Source organism: Carcharhinus amblyrhynchos, chromosome 6, assembly GCF_965287045.1.
Source record: "Carcharhinus amblyrhynchos chromosome 6, sCarAmb.v2.hapA, whole genome shotgun sequence".
NCBI classification, from domain to species: Eukaryota; Metazoa; Chordata; class Chondrichthyes; order Carcharhiniformes; family Carcharhinidae; genus Carcharhinus; species Carcharhinus amblyrhynchos.
Window position 1 is genome coordinate 96,091,657 of NC_137329.1, and position 12,380 is coordinate 96,104,036.

Here is a 12,380-nt window from a genome sequence, read left to right on the forward strand (position 1 = left end):
CTCCTTCATTTTGCTGACATTGAGGGAAAGATTATTGTTGTCACATCAGTTCACCAGATGCTCTACTACTGTCTTGTACTCTGCTTCGTCATTGTTTGAGATCTGACCCACAACAGTAGTCAGTGGCAAATTTCCTTCTCTTAGTGAACCACATGGCTTTTTACGATAATCAACAATGGCTTTAGACTCGCTTTTAATTTCTGATTTATCAGCTGAATTTTATTGGTGGGATTTGAGCCCATATCCCCAGACTATTAATCTGGGTTTCTGTATTACTATTCCAGTGACATCGCCACTATAAAACCATCACCCTTTCAGTAAGAGTAGTAGTAATAGAATAAGGTAACAATTCAAGAACTGGCTCATGTGCAATATAAATATCAGCAAAGCCAGTTATTGAATCATAGAAAGCACAGAAGGAGACCATTTAGTCTTCTGTGTCTGTAAGAGCAATTCCACTGGTCCCATGCCCTAATCCTTTCCCCATAGCCCCACACACAATTTCTCCAATCTATTCAGGTAATTGAAATACCTTATAACCAGAATCATTCTTTTTTTTTCTGCTTTCACATTTCCTGAAGCGCAGTGTCCAGATTTAGTTTCTCCTCATATGACAGACCTGCCATCTCAGGAATCAGCCTGGCAAACCTTCGCTGTACTGGCTCTATAGCAAGGACATCCTTCCTCAGATAAGGACACCAAAACTGCACATAATACTCCAGGTGTGGCCTCACCAATGTCCTATACAATTGCAGTAAAACATCCCTATTCTTATATTCAAATTCTCTTGATATGAAGGCCAACATACTATTTGCCTTCTTTATTGCCTGCTGTACCCACAGGTTTCTTTTCAGCAACTGATGCATGAGGATTCCAAAGTCTCGCTGAGTATCCACCTCTCTCAATTTACACCCATTCAAATAATAATCTGTCTTCCTATTATTGCTACCAAAGTGGATAGCCTCACATTTATCCTCATTATACTGCATCTGCCTTGCAGATGCCCACACTCAGCCTGTAAAACGCAGAAGCATGTCTGCAACCTCCAAGCAGCTCCCCCTCCCACCCAACTTTGTATCATCTGCAAATTTGTAGATAATACATTTAGTTCCCTCTTCCAAATCATTAATATATAATGTGAACAGTTGGGGTCCTAGCACAGATCCCTCCAGTATCCCACTAGTCATTCCCTGCCAAAGACGAAAAGAGATTGGTCATGTGGAGGGAAGAATAGTGGTAAACATTTGTTTTACAGTTAGAGGAAAATATGCAGTGGTCCCCTAAGGGTTATCATTAAGGTTTTTTTGATATTTATATATGAAGTGATAAACATGCAGGCTAGTGTACTGGGTGAAAATGTGACAAATATAACGCAGAGTGTGAAGTGGTGCATCTTGGTAGAGAGATTGAAGATATGTAATATAAAACAATCATAATTCTAAAAGGGTTGTAGAAAGAGGAAGAACTGGAGTATACCTGCAGAAACTGTTGGAATGTGTAAAGGGAGGGATTGAGAAAGTACAAAAAACAATACAGCATAGGAACAGGCCCTTTAGCCCACCGAGTCTGCACCAATACACAGATTCTATCCCTCTGTGTCCCATTCATGTGTGAATCAAGATACACCTTGAATGTTGCTAACATCTCTGCTTCCACCACTCTAGGTCAGAAAAACTTTCCCTGCACGTCTCCCCTAAACTTACCACCTCTCACGTTAAACCTGTGTCTCCTTGTGGTCGACCCTTCCACCCTGGGAAAAATGCCTCTGACTATCCACTATCCACAATTTTGTTGACTTCTATCAGGTCGCCCCTCATCCTCTGTCTTTCTACTGAAAACAATCCAAGTTTATCCAACTGCTCCTGTTAAAATATACAGGATGCGAGGCTTTATAAATAGAGTACCAAAGCAAGGAAGTTATGATAAACTTTCAAGTCTGGTTCAGCCTTAAATGGAAAATGGTATCCACTTTTCCATATACACTATGGGCTTCAGCTTTGCTGGCAAGTCTATCATATAGCACTTTATCAAACATACTTTGGAAGTCTTCATACACCACATAACCTGCATCACCCTCATCAACCCATCTTTGTCACCTCAGATTCATCGAACATGAAATTAAAACAAAAACAACCACTGTAAATGCTCAGCAGGTCAGGTAAGATCTATGGAGGGAAAGAGTCCTGTTTTGATCTGCTGACCACTTACAGCATTTTATGTTTTTATTGCAGATTTCCAGCGTCTGCAGTATTCTGCTTTTGTGTTAGTTTATAAACACAACCTTCTTTTAACAAATTGATGCTGGGTTTCCCTAATTAAACCATAGTTTAATAAACCAGATTATTCACTGCTTCGTGATGTTTATAAAATAATTCAATGACCTACAGAAAGCCTAGCTAGCCCTTACTTGGTGTGTCTAATCATCCATACAAATATATGTAATCCTTTTAAAACTTGTGTAGACTTACTTAAATTAGCTAGTCAAACATCTGATCTTGTGATGCAACACTGTCTCTATATAAAACATTTACTATGATAAATTGGGGTTAAAACCTCACAATATATTTTTATTACATATATTTATATTATAGCTGACTTATAAAATTTTAACATTAGACAATGATCTTTTAAAATGGCTGAAGCTGTGTCTATCTATGACCTTCGAACAACAGGCAAAATCTGGCAGTATGAGGGAAATTTGTTCCTCGTTATCTCTGAAGAAACTCTTATTATCCCCATGGGCTTGAGAGATGAAATTCAAATGGAATTATACAAAGGTCATCTATGTTTCACAACCCAGGCTCTCCAAATGGAGCCTATTAATCTGCGAGAACAAAGAAACTTGCAACCTTCCTTCAATTCCTAATGGCTGGAACATTTAACCACCTTGGGACCCAGATGAAAAATATATGTCTTTTGTCACAGGTGGTAAAGAGAGATGGGAGAGATGTGACATGAACCTCTAACTGGGAGAACCAGTTATGCTGCCTTGCCGTAGTGCAAAGCTCAGTATGCCATCTTTCCATCTAAGAAACAGGCACATGGAAAGGGGACTCTATCCAGGTTTGAAATCCTGATGCCATTTGCTCTGTTTCAACTGGAAATAGTCAACCTTGAGTATTATTGCCTACAAGATTGATTCATCTCTGCATGCCTGCCTATCTCACCTTTGAAGTCAATCTCTACTGGAAAAGTGAATTATCCAGCATCAGTTTTCAACCTGCTGACCAGAGTGAAAGGAGACACCATTGGACTTTAATTTGCGAATCTGGACTCATGTGAAACAATGTTTCTTTGTAAGCTTTGCCCGGTAAATCTTCCTTTTTCTATCACTCTTTTATTGCATGAATGCATGGTGGGGTCCCTCTTTTATTGCATGAATGCACGGGGTGGGGGGGGAGCGGTGGGCTACATATAACCCCGCCCTACCCACCACACATTTTGAATTTGTGCAAATAACCTTCTGGGTTTACAATATCTTGAATTTTCTATGGGGTTAGTAATAGAAATTGGATCACACCAAAACCATGGGGTTGGGAATTATGCTAATAAAGGGAGAAATCAAAAGCCTTTCTGTTTATACACAGGGGTGGTGAGAAGAGAAATCAGGACTCTTTAAATTAAGTCCCCTCCTGCCCACAACAAAATAGGTACCACCTTCCATGGTACCATTGTTAAAATAAGAAATCATCATTCTAGAGGTGTCAGAGTAGTGGACCTACAACTACTGCTCCAGCTAACCTAACACACTGCACAAACACACATCTGCAAATGTGAAAATGTATAAAATCTATGTCATAAGTTGGTGTCCTACAATGATTACCATGATGACGAAGCAACATAAACAAGACCTCTCCTCAGAAATGTTGCAGTAAAACCACCTGTTTTACACGTAGCAACAACTGCTGTGCCAGACAACACAGGATGCAATAATTCCAGTTCTGTAACTGCCTGTAAGACAGGAAATTGTATGGTTTTTTTTACATTGCCCTTAAAATATCCTTTCTATTGGCATGCATTCTGGGCTGTAGCGAGATGATAATTAGACATACTGCTTAGGCTTTGCCCTCTGGTATTAATTTGTCAGTCTCCTGATTACATTAACAGCCATGCAACAACACAGCTGCACTGTTATGTCTTTCACAGCATGACCCTCTTGGTACTTGCAACTTTTAAAGAATTTGTCTTGCAGGATTGGTTGATGTTAGTATTCAATCCTTAGTTTTCATTTTGCCAACTAAAATGAAAATCAAATATGAAAACACAAAAATTGAATTTTGTGTGACAGGACAGTACCATGATTATTCAGCAATCATTACTTTTCACTTCAGCTGAGATTTTTTTTGCAGTGAATTCTGGAAATGCCTTTCTTTCCCAGCCATGCTTTGCAAAACAAACTGGAAACATCTGTCGGATGTAGTTTGAGAAGGGTGCCATCCTACTTGTTGAATTCAGGTCAGGTAAAGAAATATTTGAGAACATTTGGCTTTGCAATTCATTTGAGTAGAATCTGCAGGTTTTAAGCATGAACTAACTTTCAAATACAGTGTCTCGTATTGAAAATTAAATGTTTTTTGTGAATATTAACTCCATGAACAACACTTCCCCCCGCCCACAACCCACCCCACCCCACCCCCCCTACCCTGCCATCCCCCCAAACACTTCCGCTGCCACATTTCAGATCTTGTTTCACAATTCTGTGTCCTGAGGGTAATCAGATCAAGCACTTGAAGAAGTTCCTTCAAGAAGGTATCGAAAGGAAGCCCACACAATCGCAGGGAGAACGTGCAAACTCCACGTTGACAGTGACCCAAGCCAGGAATCAGACTGGGTCCCTGGCGCTGGGAGGCAGCAGTTCTAACCACCGTGCCATCCAGTGCACTTCAATTCAACCAAAAATCTCCTGTCCATCTTCAGACTCACGACAAATCCCGTTCACCCATCATCCCCTTAGCTCAGTGAGCTACACTGGTCTTGATTATAAAACTCTTTTATTCGGTTTTAAAATTCCTTCATGGCCGGACGCCCCCCCCACCCCCCCGGGACCGGGGTTTGTATTTGGAGCCATAATGTTGGAGTCAAATGGGGGGATTCAACCCTGCATTGTGATTAGAGAATTCACCAATTTGGCTGATTAGCGGCCAGAGCAAGTGTTTTAGTGTCCAGTCACTGATAGCAGGCAGAGGCTTGAGGGCCAGTAAGTGGCCACAGTGACCTTCGAGGTGGTGGTGGGGGGTGGGGGGGAGATTGGTGGATTTTCTTTTCCTCTATCGTGCTGCTACACCAACCCCACCTGCTCTGTCATCGGGAGGATGTATCTGGCAGTGTGGATGGCTTATAGACTGATTGAAAAATTCCAGTTAGCCCCTGCTCCATGCCCATAATTGGCCATTTGATTATCTTAATCAGCAAGGTAACAGTCCCGCTCCCAATCCAGCCACCAGCAAAATGACTCAAACAGAATGGGACTAACCCCACCTTGGTCAGCAGAACCCAATTTCCTGGTTGTCCCTGTTATCAGTCCAAAATCTGGATAGAAATCCTGCCCCTATCTCCATAACCTCCTCCAGCCTTATGACCCTCCCACGATATCTTCCCGACTTTCAGTTGGAGCTTCTCTGATTTTAATCACTTCACCATTGGTGGCCAGGCCTTCAGCAGCCTGAGGCCTAAGCAAATTCCCTCCCTAACCCTCGCCGCCTCTTTATCCTCCTTTTGCATGAGTCGCAAAAACCCAGCTTGCAGGTGCAGCAGGTGGTCAGGAAGGCGAATGGGATGCTGGCCTTCATAGCGAGGGGTATTGAATATAAAAGTAGGGAGGTCTTGCTGCAGCTGTATAGGGCATTGGTGAGGCCGCAGCTGGAGTACTGTGTGCAGTTTTGGGCGCCGCACCTGCACAAGGATATTTTGGCCTTGGAGGGAGTGCAGAGGAGGTTTACTAGGCTGATACCGGAGTTGAGGGGGTTGAGCTATGAGGAGAGGCTGAATAAACTAGGCTTGTACTCGTTAGAGTTTAGAAGAATGAGGGGAGATCTCATTGAGACGTATAAAATGATGAATGGGATGGATAGGATAGAGGTGGAGAGACTTCCCGCTCAAAAAAGACAGTAGGACTAGGGGGCACAGCCTCAAGATAAAGGGGAGGCGGTTTAGAACGGAGTTGAGGAGGAACTTCTTCACTCAAAGGGTGGTGAATCTCTGGAATTCTCTGCCCGTTGAAGTGGTGGAGGCTGCCTCGCTAAATATTTTTAAGAAGCGGGTTGATGGGTTCTTGATAAGAGAGGGGATTAAGGGTTATGGGGAGAGGGCGGGAAAGTGGAACTGAGCCACGACAGATCAGCCATGATCTCATTGAATGGCGGGGCAGGCTCGAAGGGCTAGATGGCCTACTCCTGCTCCTATTTCTTATGTTCTTATGTTCTTATGACAAGAGAACAGTTGTACCCTGGGCTTGATGTACTTAATGCTGTATTTTCATCCACAAAGGCAGCCAACTGGATCATAGAATCATAGAACCATACAGTGCAGAAGGAGGCCATTGAGCCTATCGAGTCTGTACCAACCACAGTCCCATCCAAGCCCTATCCCCATAACCCCATTCATTTGTTCTAGCTAGTCCCCCGACACTAACGGTCAATTTGGCATGACCAATCTGTCTAATCCACTATAAATTACAATGACTGTAAGGTTCAGTTTTCACTGAGTTTGATTTTTGGACTCTAAATAGTTTTATTCAGTTTAATTTGAATGTATTTAGAGAAACTGGCTTGAAAGCACAAGTTATAATTCTTCTCACTCAGTCAAAAAATTAGCAATTTCACCTGATAGCGTACAGGGTAGAAAACTTAATTGAGATTATTTAACATATTTTGAAGATTTTTTAGGTAAAGCCTCCTATTTTAATTGCACGTATAATACATTCTCCTTTCTTGATGCTACATTAGCGTGTCACTGATTGGATGGAGCTAAAATTATGAAAATGATATCTGAACTACAAAAACTTTTGTCCAATAATATTGATAGCAGCTGCCAACATTGTGCATTAACTAGCACTCCACTTTAACAATCTCATCCGGTTTAGCTGACTAAACTAAAGCCATATCATCCAGGAGTGGTATGAGCCTTCTCCCCAATACAGGGGATTCTCATGTTGTTTCCAGAATTATATGTTTTAAGAGTAAGTGTGGACAGATGGAGAACTACAAATGGCCATCAACAAAAAAAAGCCTGAGACGGTTTGCACTAACAGTTAGTTCTTCAGCCTTTCATTGGTCTTTCCAGTCAAGGAAGACAAACTTGTGTCCGAAGATTTTGTTCATGCTGTTTCTTGTTATTTTGGCCAGTTTAGTCATTTAATTGTGTTTGTTTAGCTGCACAACGGGCTCTGATCATATTGTCATGTATCTATGTTGTATCTCACATGGGTTTCATCTATCACATTTCCAGATGTAAACATGTTGTATGTGCACCTGCTTGGTGAAAGATTCATATGTTTTTTTAAGTGAGTCACAAATTAATGGGTTTGGAAGCTAGCAAAAGAATGAAATCCACTACGACATATTTTAAAAAGTGCAAGTCAACAAAAGCTCCCAGTAAAAGGGTGATCAAACAAATAGCTCCAGATATTACTTTCACCATCGGCCCTAAGCTCAGGAATGCTCTTCCTTAACCCCTCTTCTATTGTTTAACCCAATTCTTTGACCAAACTTTTGATCATTCCTGTCAACATCTCCTTTGTCAGCTTGCTATCCATTCTTTGTGTACAACTTCTATGAGGCATGTGAGGAGTTTTTCTGCACTGAAGGTGTCTTATAAATCCAATTGAGCTTGTTGTTAAACAGCATCTATGCATGCTGCCCATTCCAACAAAACAGTATTTTATCTAATAGGGACGCAAAGAAGTAAGCTCCTGTAAAAACATCTACAGGAAATCTTTTTGGTTACCACATTGTGCTCATTAAAATGTATGTACTTTTATCAGTGTGTAGCATAACGCACTGATTTATTAAAGTCTGCCTTACCTCTGTCTTTAACACTGAGGATAATTTGATACTCACTAAAAGATGATTATCATAAATGACAATACATGCTTGACTTTCTGTCCAATGAATTAAATTATGCACTGATTGAAATTCTGCTTGAGGTTAACTCTCACTTGGTCACCAATGAGTTAACAAAGTTGATCACGCTCATAGATTAAAATTATTATCATATAATTCAGCATCTTCTATAAACATGCCATTTTCTCTAATGGTTCACCATTTTCTTAAGTGGTTTATACCTACTGGTGATTTTGGTCTTCAGATATACTTTGATTTGTTCCTTTAAATTCTTACAGATTTTTCTCCAGGAACTAAAAATACTAATTTCAAAGGAGATCAGAATGTTGATGGTTTCTGTGGTAGCTATTTCAAAATGATTTTCTTTCTAATTAAGGACGAGGCTTAAAAGATTGCGCTCAGTATTCAGTTATAGTTTGAGAGCATATGGAAAGCTTAATTATTTACTACTCAGGGTTATAACAGATGTTGGTTAAAATATCTTATTCGGGACTTCTAACTATAGACTCACAGCTTAGGAAACTAAGGTGTACAATTTAACAGTCTTTAATATTTTCTTCAATTTGTTTAAAGAAACATATTTTACTAGATAATTCACTTAAGGCAGCGTATCTACAATCCAGCTTCACGTTTTGTATATATGTCCAATGACAAGAAGTAAATCATTGAATCATAGAATCCTGAAGAGCAAAAGGGGGCCACTTGGCCCATCGAGTCTGCACCGGTCACAATCCCACCAGGCCCTATCCCCATAATCCCATTCATTTACCCCTGCTAGTCCCCCTGACACTAAGGGACAATTTAGCTTGGCCAATCCACCTAACCCGCACATCTTTGGACTGTGGGAGGAAACCGGAGCACCTGGAAGAAACCCACACAGACAGAGGGAGAACGTGCAAACTCTACATAGACAGCAACCCAAATCGGGAATCAAACCCGGGTCCCCGGTGCTGTGAGGCAGCAGTGCTAACCATTGTGCCACCGAGCCGTCCAAGAGTGGGAGAGTTGCCTGGTCAGCCATATCACAGAAGGCAATGGCAAACCATTGTAGTGCTTTGTAATCATGGCATAATCCAATGGAAGTCCATGGTTACTGATGCCCTCTTATGGTATAGTATCTGAAGGAGGAGGAAATGTATATCTGGGTCATTGGAAATCATTAGCTTCTCCTCTAGCTTTGTATTTTGTTTCTTGTCACTGTTTTTCCAATTCACAGTATGAATGGGTTAGTTACGTCAATAAATACCACCAAGATAAAAGTGAAATACTGCTAATTACTAGAATCTGGAACAAAAACAGAAAATGCTGGAAAATCTCAGCAGGACTGACAGCATCTGGCCTTCAGATGTTTTGAGTCTGGATGACCCTTCATCAGCTGACTCAAAGCGTTGGCTATTCTCCCTCCACAGATGCTGTCAGACCTGCTGAGATTTTCCAGCATTTTCTGTTTTTGTGTCAATAAATACCACAATTGATCAATGAAATAAATTGGAGGGAAAAAGAAAGCATTATTGTGTCTTTGCAGCTAAAAATTCAGTTTTGTTTAGACTTCATGGCCAATGGTGCAGTTCAGTGGTGAGCATGGTAAATCTTGGCATATCATCATACAAAAAACAACATTTCACATTTATAACCCAAGGTACTCTAAAGGAGTGTTTTCAAACTTGTTTTGGCACCGGGTTGCATAAGATATTAGTACAGATGACCAAAAGCTTGGTCAAAAAGGTAGGTTTTAAGAAGTGAGTTAAAGTAGAGAGAGACAGAAAGTCCAGGTTTGGCAAATAATTCACAGCACAAGGGTTCGATTCCTAGCTTGGGTTATTGTCTGTGTGCGTTTCCTCCTGGTGCTCTGGTTTCCTCCCACAGTTTGAAAGATGTGCTGGTTAGGTGCATTGACCCAAACAGGTGCCAGAGTGTGGCACCCAGGGGAATTTCACAGTAATTTCATTGTAGTGTTAGCATAAGCCTTACTTTGTCAATATTTGTGACTAATAAACTTTAAATAATTTCAGAACTTAGGAGGTAGGCCTGAGAGCAGATCACCAATGAAACTCCAGTGCAGTATTGAGAAAATGCTGCTTTGTCAGAAATTCTGTCTTTTGAATAAGGCTTTAAACCAAATCTTTGGGGGAGATTCCATGACACTATTTCAAAGAAGGGCAGTGGAGTAATGCTCAGTGTCCACACCTATTAATCCCTTTGTCAATATTTCAAAGGACATTTTAACTGGTCATTGCTGGTTTTGTTTGGGAGTTTGCTATGTACAAATTTGTTGTTGCCTTCTCTGAACATTAATTGTGATTATACTTCAAAAAGTACTCCATTAACTCTCAGCACTTTGAGATGTCCTGACATTGTGAAAGGCACTGCATAGTGCAAGTTTCCATTTCCATGGTGGAGTAATGACAATGAGGAATACACAAGAGGTCAGGCTTGTGGGGTCACAGAACTCAGAGGTTGGAGGAGACTGCAGTAAAGACCCATGGAGGGATTTGGAAATAAAGATGAGAATGTTAAAATCAAGACATTACTGGTCTCACAGTTTGGGAACATGGAAGTAAGGTTTTTTCAATTCCCTCTCAGAAGATCCTGAGTAAAGAGTCTGACAACACCAGGTTTTAGTTCAATCGATTTATTTGATAGTAAACTCACAAGCTTTCGAGGGGACTCCCTCTTCGTCAGGTGAATGGAGAGTTCTGGCCTCGGACAGAGCATATAAAGCATAGACAGTGTAGAGATTACTGATTAGAATGCGAATCTTTACACCTAACCTGCTGTTCAAGTCCTAAAGTTGCTGACAATGTGTGTGGAAGGAGCACTGATCACAGGTTAAAGAGATGTGTATTGTCTCCAGACAGCGCAGTGACTGAGGGCAGGATTTATGCCTGAGAGGCAGGATTTATGAACATTTGGAGAGGTATATTATGATCAAAAATAGTCAGCATGGCTTTGTCAAAGGCAGATTGTGCCTTACAAGCCTGGTTGAATTTTTTGAAGATGTGACTAAACACACTGATGAAGGAAGAGCAGTAGATGTAGTATATATGGACTTCAGCAAGGTGTTCGATAAGGTCCCCCATGCAAGGCTTATTGAGAAAGTGAGGGGGCATGAGATCCAAGGGGTCATTGCTTTGTGGATTCAGAACTGGCTTGCCCACAGAAGGCAAAGAGTGCTCGTAGGTGGGTCTTTTTCTGCACGGAGGTCGGTCACCAGTGGAGTGTCCCAGCGATCTGTTCTAGGACCCTTGCTGTTTGTGATTTTTATAAATGACCTGGATGAGGAAGTGGAGGGATGGGTTGGTAAGTTTGCCAATGACACAAAGGTTGAAGGTGTTGTGGATAGTGTGGAGGGATGTCAGAAGTTGCAACAAGACATAGATAGGATGCAAGACTGGGCGGAGAAGTGGCAGATGGACTTCAACCCAGATAAGTGTGTGGTGATTCATTTTGGCAGGTCAAATAGGATGACGGAGTATACTATTAAGGGTAAGACTCTTAGCAGCATGGAAGATCAGAAGGATCTTGGGGTCTGGGTTCATGGGACGCTCAAATCAGCTTTGCAGGTAGAGGCTGTGGTTAAGAAGACATATGGTGTACTGGCCTTCATCAATCAAGGGATTGAGTTTAGGAGTCGGGAGATAATGCTGCAGCATATAAGACCCTGGTCAGACCCCACTTGGAGTACTGTGCTCAGTTCTGGTCGCCTCATTACAGAAAGGATGTGGAAGCCATAGAAAGGGTGCAGAGGAGATCTACAAGGATGTTGCCTGGATTGGGTGGATAGGTTGAGAGAGCTTGGTCTTTTCTCCTTAGAGAGATGAGGGATGAGAGGTGACCTGATAGAGGTGTATAAGATGTTGAGAGGTATTGATCGAGTGGATTCTCAGAGGCTTTTTCCCGGGGCTGAAATGGCTGCCACAAGAGGACGCAGGTTTAGGTGCTGGGGACTAGGAACGGAGGAGATGTCAGGGGTAAGTTTTTCACTCAGAGGGTGGTGGGTGTGTGGACTCGGCTGCTGGCAGTGGTGGTGGAGGTGGATTCGTTAGGGTCTTTTAAGAGACTTTGGGACAAGTATACGGGACTTAGTAAGATAGAGGGTTATAGGTAAGCTTAGTAGGTAGGGATATGTTTGGCGAAGGGCCTGTTTGTGCAGTAGTTTTTCAATGTTTCTATGTTTTCTATGATATAGCAAGGCAGGAATTTTTGCCCAAGTCTAGTTATCCTGAGAAGGTGGTGGTAGTGGGCTTTCTTCTCAAACTATAACAGTGCACTGTACTGGTTTGATACAGTTGGCTAACGCAATTACCTTTCAACTATGTT